The 15,813-nt window shown below is 38.2% G+C and overlaps 1 protein-coding gene across 1 annotated transcript in view; it reads right to left on the reverse strand.

Annotated features, from left to right (window-relative positions):
• LOC145986357 (uncharacterized) overlaps positions 1-15,499 on the reverse strand; it is an 85,256-nt gene extending 69,757 nt beyond the window's left edge. The window contains exon 1 of the mRNA XM_083120237.1: positions 15,333-15,499. The gene's annotated coding sequence lies outside the window, so the exon portion shown is untranslated. The remainder of the gene's footprint in view (positions 1-15,332) is intronic.
• Positions 15,500-15,813: the final 314 nt, after the last annotated feature.

The raw sequence follows: 15,813 nt of genomic DNA on the forward strand, positions 1-15,813 counted from the left end.
CTCGGTGGCGCATGGTAGCATCGTCGCCTTGTAATCAAGGGGTTCCGGGTTCGATACCCGGTGGATGCTCATAGTGGTTCGGATCCCACTTTACATTGTACAACCAGTCCCGATTAGCCTTACTGTGTATAAAGTGGACTTAAAACACCAACTCAATCAATCAATAAATTGGAAAGGACCATAATTTTCTTCTGTAGCTCCCAACAGTCTACGGATATACTCTCGCGAAATACACAGCCATTATTCGGGAAACTAAATGCAGAATGAACTCATTAGCTTAATGGCTGATACACCAAGAACAATGTCATTAGTCTTTATATTTATAAATTTGCTGGAAAAAAATTGAGAAGTAGATAAAACGCTTTTCCGTGGTTTTAGATATCAAGTGCTGGAACCAGGTTTACAAGTATTGGCAACTGTGCAAATATGAAATGTGTGCATAATGAGTTCAAGCTAGGCATCTCATGTATACAGTTCATACCGGAATCGAATCCGATATCTCTTAGTTCAAGGGCGGGCCCGAGTCTTCTATGGCATCTGATTGTTCACTTGGGAAATTATGATAAGAAATTATATTCAAACGTCTAATTTCTTAAAATTAATCTTATTTGTGTGTGGAGGATAAAACAAAGTTCCCACATGCTCAAATAAATTACGCTCTCGTCTTTGGTTCGGCAGGTTCAACAACCTGCCCGGGTTCGATTCCTGATGGATGCACATAGTTGTTCGGATCTCACTTTAAACTGTAGGTCCAGTCCCGATTAGCCTTACTGTGCAGGTGGACTTAAAACACCAGTTCAATTAATTAATCAATCAATCGAAAGGTTCAAGGTTCGATCGCTGGTGGTCAGGCCGGTAGCCAGAATTTGATTTCGGAAGGGGCTTATCCCTTATCGGCAGCCGCCATCTAAAGACGAAAAGATTGGGGGTAGGAGTAAATGCGCTGAAGATGATTTTTTTGTATATTGCAACTTACCATATACAAGATGTTTAATCCTGTTAATGAAGTACATTTAATTACTACTACACATTATTAAAATCAGATATTTGTAGGATTTCGGGGAAGGACTGCAACCCCCGAGCCCCTTCCCTGGGTATGCCTGCTTGTATCAGTTCCAAAATTTCTGTGCTGTTCCAATATCGTGAGGACAATTTGGGAAGTACTTGATATGGAAGCAAATTCTGCTCTCGAAACTATGGGTCTCGATGTGATGACCACGCGCAACCGAATGAAATAACTCTTCGCAAGCCTTGTCCCTCAATATTAATTTTACTGACTAATTGTAAGTTTTTCTCGGCCTCCTCGATGACCCAGTAGTAGCGTCGCCGCCTTACAATTAAGGGGTTCCGGGTTCGATACCCGGTGGACGCACATAGTGGTTCGGATCACCGATTAGCCTTACTGTGCATACAGTGGAGGACTTAAAACACGAACTCGATAATTGGAAGGTTTTAGAAGAACTAAACATGGCTTTTTATGCATCGTACAACTTTGCTTCTTTTCACCCCACTTTTACAGTTTTTCTTTCTAAGAATTTCACTGAGTATAACACGCTATGAAACCAGAGGTCCAAGGTTCGGACATTGGACAGGTATGGTTGTATTATGTCTGTCCCATTGCCATTCCTTCGGCTCATCATTCATCCTCATCGTCGTATTTAACCAAAGACGTAGAAAAGCGGCGTAATATAGAAATATATAAATGATTGATTTGGTTTATTTTACTTCGCTTTTCTGACACTTTTTGGCTAATCGTGAAGATGAAGATGACAATGAGTGATGTGAAATTGATGAGAGGACAATCATAAAGAACACACACGACCAGTCCGGGATTCGAACCCAAGACCCCTGGCATCTTAATGCACCTTGTTAACCACTGCACAACAAATAGAAACAGAAAATGCTCGATAAGTTATTTTCTTATATTCGATAAGTTATTTTCTTGATTATATTATAAGTATTAATCGCTGTATGATTAGGGATTAATTATATTTGTATGGCTAGCCAACCTAGCCACCTAAGCAGCAGCAGCTTCCGCATTTGCAGGTGGAGGCTAAATGAAGAAAAATCACAGAAAGTCAGAAATATATACAAATTTTGTAACATAATACTTATAGAGCATGCAGACGGCTGTAAAAACAATTGCTACATACCTAGTTTCCTTTCTTAATTGAAACGTGGTTTATTCTTCATTATACATGAGATCAACCACCCTGGGAGTCGAACCCAAGATCTTGTGTGGTAGTCAGACTCTCTTTTAGAATGCCAATATTTTGGATAATTTGGTCGATCAGTCGATCCTGATCAATTGTTTACAGAGGAAGACAATCTGGCAGCTTCTCATTCGACATTTTACTCGCAATGTAGGAAAACGAGATCACAAATACTTTGTGATGCTATCTTCTCGCGTTTACAGAAGTTTACCACCGCTCGGACAACAAATCCTACTTCAAAATGACAGATATCAACTGTCCACCAAATCAACAGATGAACCGACCCCTTCGATGTTTCTCCAAATTTTTAGAAAGTGGCCTTTCCCTCCTTGCAGGGCAGGTCATTAGCAGGAGGGTTGTGTGCATGTAAGATGAACCGTTATGTCATTCATTCCCGTGCTGAAAAAGGGACAAGCAATAGAATTCTGTTCTTGGAATTTGAAACGTATGGGGATATCTTTTCTGACCCATAAAATAATTAACACAGAACGTTCTAGCCAACCGTAGCTAAATCTTCCTGTTTGTGTCGTCCTTTCGGCGTCCATAGAGCCAGTGCAGGGCCAGATGAAGACAAAGTGCGGGTTTTGGGAGGATTCTGGATCTGGTGTGCAGCAAGGAGAAAAAGTGCATTTTCAATAGGTTTCAGACTTCCCTGACCGGGGCGGACCACAAAACCATTAACTGCATCCCCTCCCAATACATCTGTTTGTGTCCAACAAGCAAGAAAGAGGGAAATAAGAAAGAAATGCATTGCTTGGGTTCGTGCTACTGAAAATTGAAGAAGTGTTTCAAACTGAAGAATTATTTTGCAATATTTGTCATCAAAGTAAAATTTCCATCAAATACAGAACAGTTTCACGGGGCCACGTGGACGTTTTCCGGGGCCAGTGCCCCCCTCTAACGACGTCCCTGGCCAACTTCCTACTAAGAAGTCTGTTGCCCAAGTTGTTGCACTCTTGAATTTTAGGTGCACAAAGTGAGTATCAGATTAAACAGAAAAGTTATGTACACGTAAATAACAAGTAAGGAGTGTAAAATTATTACAAAAAAAAAAAAAAAAGAATTTTTAAAAAAAAGGATCTTCGTTAACCATTAGTCAATATGTGGCGAGTATTTCGTAACCTCACCTTTGATACTCATCAGACATTCAATTTCTCTTCATTCTCTTTTCTCATTACTTTTAACATATAAAGTCAATACTCTAAAAAAATTGGTTACGTAGCATTCTAATTGTGATGTTTAGCTAATGTATAGTGACCATCTTGTACACATATTTAAATACAAGAATTGTCCTAATGACTTGATCTGGAAAAGTCACGAAATTTTGTACTACCCGTGCTTCTTGCCCCGCGAGAATAGGTTCACCTGCTTGCCTGCCAACGGCAACGAGTCGACTTGAGTCTTTACCCGGGGTCCTCGTCTTCAAGGCACTCTGCGCTTACAAGGTGCCTGGGCATTCAACAAGAACCGGGCACCTGCAAAACCTGCTGGAAGGAAACAGCCCTCCGGCAGCGTTTCTTCACCACGTGGACAGCTGCAACCAGTGTTGCCTACTTACGTAGCTCCAAGATCCTACGAAGTCCTAGGAGGAGCTCTCTGCTTTAAGAGAATTTACAGTATATACTTAGCGATTTCAGTTCATTGTAAGCAGTTTTTATCTTATTGCCAGGAAATGCACGCAATATTACAGCTTCATTTATTTAAATGAATGAACGGGCAACCAAAACACACCTCATCGAAAACCAATTGTTTTTCATTACATGGTGTTTTAACCAGGCACGCAGTGGCGCAACCACAGGGGGCAGGAGGCATTGCTCATTAACTTTCGACGAAAATGAAGTCTAGCGGGGTTGAGCAAGGGGGCAAACATTAAAGTACAAGAAAAACTAGGCTAAAGGACACTCAAAATGGAATTAGTTTTCATATTTTTCTTGTATTATTCCTTCCAGATGGCAAACGGCACCTGCAGAGGGAAACGGAGGGGCAAAGATATGAAAATATGAAAATCTGAAAAAGCATGCTAAGAAAATGTGTAGAGAAAAGAAACGCCAAGCAGTAAAAACCCAAATAGAAATGTTACAAGAACTAAACACCAAAAAAGAATATAGAAAATTCTATCGAACCCAGAAAGTTATAACACAACAGTATAAACCAAGAACTAGAAACTTAAAATCCAAAGATGGTCAAATCCTAACTGAACAAGCAGAAATAATGAATAGATGGAAAGAACACTTCCAGGGAGTTCAGCACAACCAGGATTTAGAAGTGCCCTACTGGAATACGATGAATCAGCAGGATAATGAAAACATATTAGTTGATGCACCAACATACGAAGAAGTGGAGACAGTAATTAAAAACTTTTAAAAAATGAAAGCACCAGGAAATGACAATATGAACAGTGAACTTATACAAGCAGCTGGAAAAGAAATGTATCGTAGAATACATAAACTTATAATTAATATATGGAATTGAGAACAAATGGCAAATGATTGGAACATAGCACTAGTGTGCCCTATACTTAAAGAAGGAGATAAAACAGTCTGTGAAAATTATAGAGGCATATCACTACTAAATCACCTATATAAAATACTTGCAGCAATAATTAACATCAGACTAACTGATTATGCCGAAGATATTATAGGAGAGTATCAAAGTGGATTTAGGAATAACAGAAGTACTACAGATAACATCCTGATGATGCGTTTGATATTCGAGAAATGCTATGAATATGATATAGATTTGCATGTTTTATTTATTGATTTCAAACAAGCCTTCGACTCAATATATAGACCAACAATATTACAAAGGTTACAAGAAATTGGAATACCAAATAAATTAGTAAGATTAATCCGAATTACAATTCAAAACACTAGAGACTCAGTTAAAATTGAAAATGCAAGATCGGACTTTTTCGATGTCATGACAGGAGTCCGCCAAGGAGATCCTCTTTCAGCAACATTATTTAATTTAGTTTTGGACTCAGTGATTAAAAAATTAGATGTGAGAGGAGACATCAGTACTAGACTAAAACAAGTCACAGCATATGCTGACAATGTAGCTATTGTAGCAAGAACTAAGAAAGCTCTTTCAGAAACGTTTATAAGTCTAGTAGAGGAAGCTGCAAGAGTAGGACTACAAATTAATGAAAAGAAAACTAAATACATGAATATTAATAGAACAAACATGAATAATAACAGATCAATATTAATAAATAATTACTCTTTTGAATGTGTTAGTAACTTTACATACCTTGGATCTACACTTAATGAAAACAATAAAATAGAATCTGAAATAGACGAAAGAATAAAGAAAGGTAATAAGGCCTATTATGCAAATGTATCCCTGCTAAAATCGAAACTTCTGAAACGAAATACAAAGATGAAAATATATCTTACTATGATAAGACCAGTGGTTACATATGCTGCTGAAACCTGGACCCTAACACAGAAGGATAGAAACAAATTACGTATATTTGAGAGACAAATTTTAAGGAAGATCTTTGGCCCGGTACAGATAGAATATGATGTATGGAGAATAAGAAATAATGTGGAACTAGAAAAATTAATCAATGGTGCAGACATTATACGATATATCAAAAGTCAAAGAATTAAGTGGTTAGGCCACATACAAAGAATGGATAACATGAGAACTATAAAACGTATACTAGAATGGAAACCTATGGGAAGGCGACCAATTGGAAGACCTAGGATGAGATGGATTGAAGATGTATGCGAAGATTTAAAGATTCTCAAAGTTAGAAATTGGAAAGAAATGGCATAGAAGAGGAAAGATTGGAATGATTTGTCTGAGAAGGCTAAAACCCACAAAGGGTTGTGATGCTAATGGAAGAAGAAGAAGTTTCAAACTGAAGAATTATTTTGCAATATTTGTCATCAAAGTAAAATTTCCATCAAATACAGAACAGTTTCACGGGGCCACGTGGACGTTTTCCGGGGCCAGTTCCCCCCCTCTAACGACGTCCCTGGCCAACTTCCTACTAAGAAGTCTGTTGCCAAAGTTGTTGCACTCTTGAATTTTAGGTGCACAAAGTGAGTATCAGATTAAACAGAAAAGTTATGTACACGTAAATAACAAGTAAGGAGTGTAAAATTATTACAAAAAAAAAAAAAAAGAATTTTTAAAAAAAGGATCTTCGTTAACCATTAGTCAATATGTGGCGAGTATTTCGTAACCTCACCTTTGATACTCATCAGACATTCAATTTCTCTTCATTCTCTTTTCTCATTACTTTTAACATATAAAGTCAATACTCTAAAAAAATTGGTTACGTAGCATTCTAATTGTGATGTTTAGCTAATGTATAGTGACCATCTTGTACACATATTTAAATACAAGAATTGTCCTAATGACTTGATCTGGAAAAGTCACGAAATTTTGTACTACCCGTGCTTCTTGCCCCGCGAGAATAGGTTCACCTGCTTGCCTGCCAACGGCAACGAGTCGACTTGAGTCTTTACCCGGGGTCCTCGTCTTCAAGGCACTCTGCGCTTACAAGGTGCCTGGGCATTCAACAAGAACCGGGCACCTGCAAAACCTGCTGGAAGGAAACAGCCCTCCGGCAGCGTTTCTTCACCACGTGGACAGCTGCAACCAGTGTTGCCTACTTACGTAGCTCCAAGATCCTACGAAGTCCTAGGAGGAGCTCTCTGCTTTAAGAGAATTTACAGTATATACTTAGCGATTTCAGTTCATTGTAAGCAGTTTTTATCTTATTGCCAGGAAATGCACGCAATATTACAGCTTCATTTATTTAAATGAATGAACGGGCAACCAAAACACACCTCATCGAAAACCAATTGTTTTTCATTACATGGTGTTTTAACCAGGCACGCAGTGGCGCAACCACAGGGGGCAGGAGGCATTGCTCATTAACTTTCGACGAAAATGAAGTCTAGCGGGGTTGAGCAAGGGGGCAAACATTAAAGTACAAGAAAAACTAGGCTAAAGGACACTCAAAATGGAATTAGTTTTCATATTTTTCTTGTATTATTCCTTCCAGATGGCAAACGACACCTGCAGAGGGAAACGGAAGGGCAATTACGACCCCTTGATTTCAAATGTTATGAAAGTAGAAATATATTAAACTATATTATACAGTCTCATCAAGTTCAATGCCGTAGATAGGGGGTAGCTGAGGTCGGCCCTGGGAGCCGAACGATCTAAATTAAAAACGTTTTAAAACAGAGAATGCCATGGTGGCCCAATGCCAACATTGCTATCAATGTTGGTTTCTTATGAGATTGATTAATTGATTATGTAATGTATTTAAATATGCATTAAAGAAACTTTGAATACATACACAATTTAGTGTTAACATGTTGCATATGTATTTTCTTATTTTACGTCGCTCCATGTTTCATATGTCTTCCACATAGTACACCCTGGACTGCTGACTAACAAGGCTCTGGCGACGGCCCCATGGCCAGTATAATTTTGTTTGTGTTGTCCTTATTTGTGCTGAGTGCTCTTTTACAGCCTCAGCTTTTAACGAAAGTCAGAAGTCCCATAGTGTATTCTTCCTTTATTTGGATTTCCTTCATGTAGAAGTTCTTCAAATTATTGCTGTAATTCTTGTCTATAATTGTATTAATATTTTATTAGTGTATTTGGATTTCCTTCATGTAGTAGTTCTAAAAATCATTACTGTAATCCTTGTCTAAAATTATATTAATATTTTATTACTGTATGTATTGTTATATGACGATATCCATACCTATGGACATGGGTCAACGGAAATAAAGAATATGAATACATTAAAAAAGAAAATTGTTTTCTGCATGAATGTTCAGTGTGAACAAAAGTTACTAAGATGTAAAAATGTCTTTGTATGAAGTAAAGAAAAATATGGATGAAAGACATATGGAGAAGCAAAAACTTTCACTGTGTGGCAATGGTCTCTGTGGATATTTATGGAATTGGCAAAATAACGATCATTTTTTATGCATCCTATGCATTACAGGCGATTTTTTTTCTTTTTTTTTAGAAATTACGAAGTATACTGGCAACATTGGTTGTGTCAGAGGGCAGTGACAGGTGTGCCCGACATGTGGCTATGCTATCAATGTCCAGATGAAAGAAAAGACTTGAAATTTATTGTACAAAAAACTAACCTACCTATATACTAAACTAACCACCCACATAGATAAATTTTTGCATCTCCATATCTGTCTTTTATCCATATTTTTCTTTACTTCATACAAAGACACTTTTACACCTTAAACACGCGGCAATGAAAATAGGCAGCTGGGTAGAATTGCAATTTCGCAAGATTGCCAATAGGTGGCAGCACGCGTGACACAGTTACTCATCAAAGAGTCTTATCTGCAGTGCTGTGAGTGTGTGTACTTTGAACATGTGCACATTTGTGAGATGCTGTTATCTGGGCTGTTTCCGTAGTAGTTCACTGTTACTATCAAATGGCACCTACATACACGAATGAGGAGTATGCGGACATGGTGTTTATGTATGGGTTTTGTAATGGAAGTGCACACGCGGCTGTTGAAGAATACAGGAGTTTTCCATTACAAAGGACACCAAATAAGGTAGTGTTTACTAATACGTTCCGTGCATTGAGAGAGCGTGGAACATTTCCCAGTGCTAAAGTGACTTCCGAACGTGAAATCAAGACAATCTGTTGACGAACAGGAGGAAATACTTACCATGGTGCAACAAAGTCCTACCACTAGTACCAGACGAATGGCAACACGTCTGGGTATTCCACATACTCGTGTGTGGCAGACATTACATGGGGAACATTTGTATTCATTTCACCAACAACCAGTGCAGCACTTACGTCCTGGTGATTACGCTTCCCGCCGTCGATTTTGTCATTGGTTACTACAGCATACAATACAAGTACCATACATTTTATTCACTGATGAGGCGACCTTCACTCGTACTGGTGTGAATAATACCCGAAATAGACACACTTGGGCTCAGGACAACTCTCACGAAACCCTTGCCACAGGGTACTAAGACAGATTTTCCATAAACATGTGGTGTGGCATGGTTGCCGACATTCTTCTTGGTCCAATTATCCTTCATTAACGCATGAATGCACAGTGGTACCTTCATCTGTTACAAAATGATTTGACGGACCAGTTGGATGATGTACCTTTACACACAAGGCAGAACCTCATCTTGCAGCATGATGGAGCACTTGCTCATTCCAGTTGGTTGATCATTCAACATCTGAATTCCACCTACCCTAATCGATGGATTGGTCGTTGTCGTGGTCTGGTCCTGTGGCCACCTCGTTCTCCCGACCTAACCCCCCTTGATTTCTGTTTATGGGGGTGGATGAAGCAGGAGGTTTACCGGAAAAGTGAATACAAAGGATGAACTGCACTTTCGCATTATGAATGCTGCTGCGTCCCTGGTGGTATAAAGTAATGTTGCCATCTTGTAATTAAAGGGTTCTGGGTTCAATCCCCAATGGTTCAAGTCACATTTTAAGCTGTAGGTCCAATCACAATGAGCATATCTGAGCACAAAGTGGACTTTTTACTGACAGAAAGACAGATTTTTAAAAATTAATAAGGTTACATAATTTAGAACTACATAATTTGTATTCATGTCCAGATATTATTAGAATAATTAAATCAAGACGACTTAGGTGGGCAGGCCATGTGGCACGAATGGGAGAGGAAAGAGGAGTTCACAGGATTCTTGTTGGGAAACCTGATGGTAAGAGACCTGTAGGAAGGCCAAGACGAAGATGGAGGGACAACGTTGAGATGGACCTAAAGGAAATCGGTAGGGATGGAAAAGAGTATATAGATCTTGCTCAAGATAGGGACAGATGGGAGGCCTTGTTGCTGCAGCCATGAACCTTCGGGTTTAAGAAGGCTAGAGAGTTAGTTAGTTTTGTACCTCTTTGGAGTCATCTTTGGTCAATCTACTTCAGTTTCCGCCTCAGTTTTATGGCTATGGTGTACTAGGGCAGCATTTCTCAACTCTGGACTGTGACCCGGTACCAAGCTGAAGTGATTGCCAACTATTTGAAATGCAATTTTATATTTCCAACAAACCTAGACATATACCATGTTAATTTATTTATTAATATTTAATTTCAGTGATGCATATTAATGTGCAAAGTTTAAAAAATTAGAAAGGGGTAATATTTTTTAACAGTAGCTTTGTAAAATGAATTTCCCACACTAGTCTCACAACAGTTGAGAAGCACTAAAGCAGGCTTGCTCCATGACCAGGTTTAGCAGCTATTACATCAAATTATACATGATAGACTTGAAAGCCAAATATTTTTATTTTATTTTAGATATAGTTGAAGAAAAATGTACTCTGTCGTGGTCTAGTGTGTCTGACTGCCACGTGGGAAAAACTGGTTCGATTCCCGGTTGTGTCCTTACATAGAGTAGCTCTGAGGTTTACCCAGCCTCAAATCAATGAGGTACCTGGGGGATAAAGTTGGCTGGAGTGTGGTGCTGATCACATCACCTATATCTAAAATATGTGGGGCCTAAGCTCCACATCCCCTAAGATGTGCATTCATGGCATCGGAAACTTGAACTTTACCTTGCCTGAGAGCACATTTGAAAAGTGTGTTAAAATATGTAGGAATATTTTCATTATTTCTTCTCTTCTTTTTGCTTTATATGTATGTTTCTATGCCAAATTCAAATATTGAAAATTATATTGGTATGCTATTAGATAATATTTACTAAATATAGGGTGTTTCATAAAGTGCACAGGTTTTAAATCACTTGTCATTTTGCAAGAAGAGTAATCTTCAGTGACGAAGCACATTTCCACCTCTCAGGTCTTGTTAACAAAGAGAATTGCCGCATTTGGGGTCAAGAAAACAAACCTCTGAGTGATCCATGGAAAACAATTGCATTCGCTACGAAGCACAGGTTGGTTTGTTTTTTGGGCAGGAAGGAGGTGTGATTGGCCCCTTCTTTTTTGAAGATGGAAACTAAAATGCAGTTACGGTAAACGGTCATCATTATAAGGACATGATCAGAAATTTTGTGTGTCCTGCTCTGAATGAACTGGAAACCGTGACAAAACCAGTACATGACATATAAGATTAAGTTATCTGTTATTGTTAGACTGGACCAAGTTCCATTTGTTTTATTGATCATCATGCTGCGAATGCATTTTTTAAATGGTTTGATTTGATTTACATCTGTTAACACATACAGCGGAGTTTTAGCGACTACTTACTGCATGTTTCCTTGACATGTTTCTTTCACTTCCATATAGACCTACTTCTATATAAATCTGTACTTGCCATTCATTTACTATAGTCTTAGTTATGAACTGCCTCTCCTACTTAGGTGACACGTGTGAGGTAATGAAGGGTTTCCAGAACCAGTTCACGGAATCTGTTCCTTTACCATGCGGTGTTCACACGTGTACTTTCCGTTTGCTACCAAAATGTTTGAAGATTTTGTTCAATAAATGAATTCACTGTTACGTTAAGTGAGTCACGTTTAGCTGTCTTAGAATTAAAATAAGATCCCTAAATGTTTTATACTACTGATCACACTACTGCTGATCTCAAATACGAAACCCCTTCGAGCTTCCTGCGAACATTCAGAAAGAGGGGAATAGTGATCCTAGTCTGAGGAATCCATCGTGCCTTCCAAACAAGGAGTTTTGCGCAAGGTATCTCTAGCATCTTATTTTTGCCCATAAATTGGAGTTTTTCAAAATGGAAACTGTGCTGATTAGTTCCAGGAAGGTTCCAATTTACTTCTACATTCATTACCATAAATCTATGATACTTCCTGTCGATTCTATCAACAGAGAAGGCCTTGTTCATTGGAAGCATGCATAAGGTAATTTTTAAGTATATTCTTTTCCAACATAAATAACTTTTATTCAAAATCCAAACAGTGCTCATTACTTTAAGAAGGTTCAAATTTTGTATGAGAATGATTACCAAAATCCTACGATTTAGTCTTGCTCCTAGGAGAATTTGTAAAAAATTATAAAACAATCGGAACCTTTACACTTAAGACTCCTCTGTGTATGCCAAAATAAATGTAATACTTATCATACATTGCAAACAAAATTCATTGACAAGCAGTAATTGCAAACTTGTCCAAGAAATATGGAAACATACTGAAGAACACGAATCTTTGAAGGCAAATCTACCTCTAGGAGTGCTCAAGCCTCAAACATATATTTGATCTGATTTACTTTACTCCACTCTTCTGCCATTTTTGACTAACCGTGAATAGCTGAGAATTATAAACTGTTTCCATACCAAAAAATTAAAAACACAGTATTATTATATAAGGTGAACATGATTAACGACATAAAATTTGCATGGAATATGCACAAAATTGTAATATTACAGTTACAATAAATACATTTGAACATATGAGAGTGAATCAAATATAAACAAAAATTTATTTCGCAAAGCCAGGGAAAGTGTGGTATAACCCTGTGGCGATGATGGTGGGGGTGTGTAGAGTCTGTTCCCTCTGTGGAGTCCTTGCCAACTCTCCACATCAGTCAGTAGCATCAGCTGGGAAGGTTCTTGCAACTGTGGTTTGGGATTTCAGAGCTGTAATTTTCATTGAATATCTTCATGAAAGTACAGTGAAGTACAGTGCTTACTACTGCTGACTCTTGGAAAGTGCTAAGGATCCTTATCAGACCAGACGACATGGCACACCCATCAGAAATGTACTGCTGCTTCATGACAACACCAGACATCACACAGCTGCTGCAACACGTGACGCACTGGAGGAAATTCATTGAACACCACTTGAATTCTCCATACAGTCCCTGTGACTTCCATTTGTTTGGGCCACCGAAAGAAGCACTGGAAGGTAAGCATTTTGAGGATGATGATTCGGGAGTGGAGTTCATGTGCAACTGGATATCTGGGAAAAGGGGACTGCCAAACTCCCTATTGACTGGCAAGGAACGAGTTTACAATACTGGACCAATCTCCAATTGCTATGAAATTTTGCCTACATACTAATTGAGACCTCCTAATCACAAATTTGCATGTAATAATTGGCGGTCAAGTATGGAAATGTAGAGAAAAACTAAAGAAACTATGTCTTCCTAAAGTAACGTAACCCTACTATAAGAACAGCAGGTCCATGGACAACGCCCTTTTCCTAACATGAAAAATCAGCATGCAATACACCATTGACAAACGTACCTAATCAAACGAGTCCACATTCCTAAATAATAATTTATTACTGTATTTATGCAAATGCAACCTAACCTAACCTAGTAGGCATTCCTCGAACACAAGGTAGGAAAACTGTTGTGTGTGTCTCCCACCATTCTTCCATAATGAACACAATGTCAGTGAGAATGCAACAGTGTGGTAACACTAGATACAGCGTAACGAATTGTGTCTCACTTATCGCACAACACTTGACCAACCTTGTGCTCTGACGTCACGGTAGAAAGATTATAAATTTTAGTGTTTAGTTCTCTTAGCATAAATAATAATTTTTCGTTGTATTTATGCTAATGGAACCTACCCTAATCTTGTAGGCATTCCTCGTCTGACGTCGGAACAGAAGGTACGAAAACTGTTGTGCGACAAGAAATGCGAAAGAAACATGGTTGTCAATTGTTTGTATGGAGAATCATCGTGGTATTTAACAAGGTTATTCTACAACTTCTACACGTCATTTTACAATTTCCATGCTTGACCGGCAATTATTAGATGCAGATTCGTGATTAGGAGGTCTCAATTAGTGAGTATGCGAAATTTCATAGAAATTGGAGAGTGGTCCGGTATTGTAAACTCATGCCACTGGCAAAAGTGCATTTCAGTTGCAGGGAGCTATATAGAAAAGTAATGCATTTGTTTTGTATTTTGTTTCAATAAATTATAAAAAATACATTCAAGTTTATATTTGATTCACCCTCGTATAACTATTAGTAGGGGAAATAATTTCACATGTTGAACTCTAAATTAGTCAGAAGTATAGAAGCATATTCGGAATGGAGAATAAATGACCATTGAAGGGAGACAGGCTCTGCCTCTGTCTCCCTCCTGCTCGTTAGTAAAATCAGATCGGTTTTTACCACTGATTAATTTTCTTTAATCTTACGCTGAGAATACGATATATTTTGGTATCAGTTTCATAGATCGAAGACACATTAAAATCGGATATTTTGTATTTCGCATGGTTCGTACTTACCAATTGTGTATTGCGGAACAAAGTTCAAGGTGCCATTATGATTTTTACACGAAAACAAACAATTTTTCACATTCTGAGTGATTTTTTTATTCCTTACTTTGCTTCCGGAAAACACAATATGGCGGGCACATTGACTCACGTTGTAGGTATGCAGTGTTTCAACCTTCTTCACCGGTGGAAATTATACAATATGCACGGGTAACTGACATAGCCCGGGTAGCTGACGGATAGCCCCACAAATCATTCATGGATAGCTTCATGAACAATTATGCACGGTAGCTGACCGATAGCCCCACGAACCATTTCCGATAAGGTTAGGTTAGGTTAGGTTTGGTTACGTTAGGCAAGCATATTAAAAAAACGGGGGGGGTTAAAACACTGACAGGGGCTTACGTCATCAAACGTATGCAGCATTCAGTTGTCGTAGGGCAAGCAAATGAAATCAATCGCAATTGTGCATCGGTGAGATATTTCTTGAAAAATACATTATTTCCCGGTGAAATATATTCCACGATGAAAGAAAATAGCTCGACGAACGTTGTAAACCTTGGAGAAACTCATTTCCGTAAGAGGTTTCTTGAGTAAAATTGAAGAAATGTGTCTCCGATGTATGAAACTGTAGGTACACGTGTATATCATTGTCTTTAATACTGCCAATGGTAATGTCGATCACATATTATAAATTATTTTATGTCTTCATGTATACGATGATTTCCAAATCCATGAAATAACAGATCAAGAGAGAAAGATTAAACTGAGGTCTGAAAGTCATACAATGTATAGACATGAGAGTAAAGCTTGGGTAGAAAATAGTCTAGGACATGCGCTTTAAAATAAACAGTACATAAAATTTATCTCTCACACACAAATACAGATGAAATTACTGTCAAAATAACAAGTATGTTACGTCAGGTAAATTCACAACAAAGTGCAACATCTGATTTATACTCACATTCCTACGAATTTTCGAACTTAGTGTCAGACAGTAACGTTCAAATATTCGTTAATGTATACTTCACACAAGAAGTCCTTTGGATCTCATCAAAAATCTGAATGTTAATAAAAACACCGCATTGTTTGTCCTTTCCCGCAAAACTTAACTCACATCTAGCACTTTACGCGGGAAAAAGTACTGCGAATGGCCACATGCCGCTAGAATCGCAATAGAAACGTCTTCATCTTCTTCTTCTTCTACTTCCGTCCGATTTTCTGGTTTATCAAACCAACATAAGGGAGTGAGTGTGCGGGACAGAACTATTTGAATCGGGACGTGATTTTTTTTTATATCCCGACATTCCGGACGGGAAATGTTCGAAATTTCCAGAAGCTCTGGAAATCTCGAATTCTAAAAGTCATTTTCACCTTAAGTGATTGTTTTTTGAATTTCTGGAAAAAGAACTAACAATTTCCGGCAAGTTCCAGACACTTACAAT

This window comes from Lepisma saccharinum, chromosome 4, assembly GCF_977018435.1.
Source record: "Lepisma saccharinum chromosome 4, izLepSacc3.1, whole genome shotgun sequence".
Taxonomy (NCBI): domain Eukaryota; kingdom Metazoa; phylum Arthropoda; class Insecta; order Zygentoma; family Lepismatidae; genus Lepisma; species Lepisma saccharinum.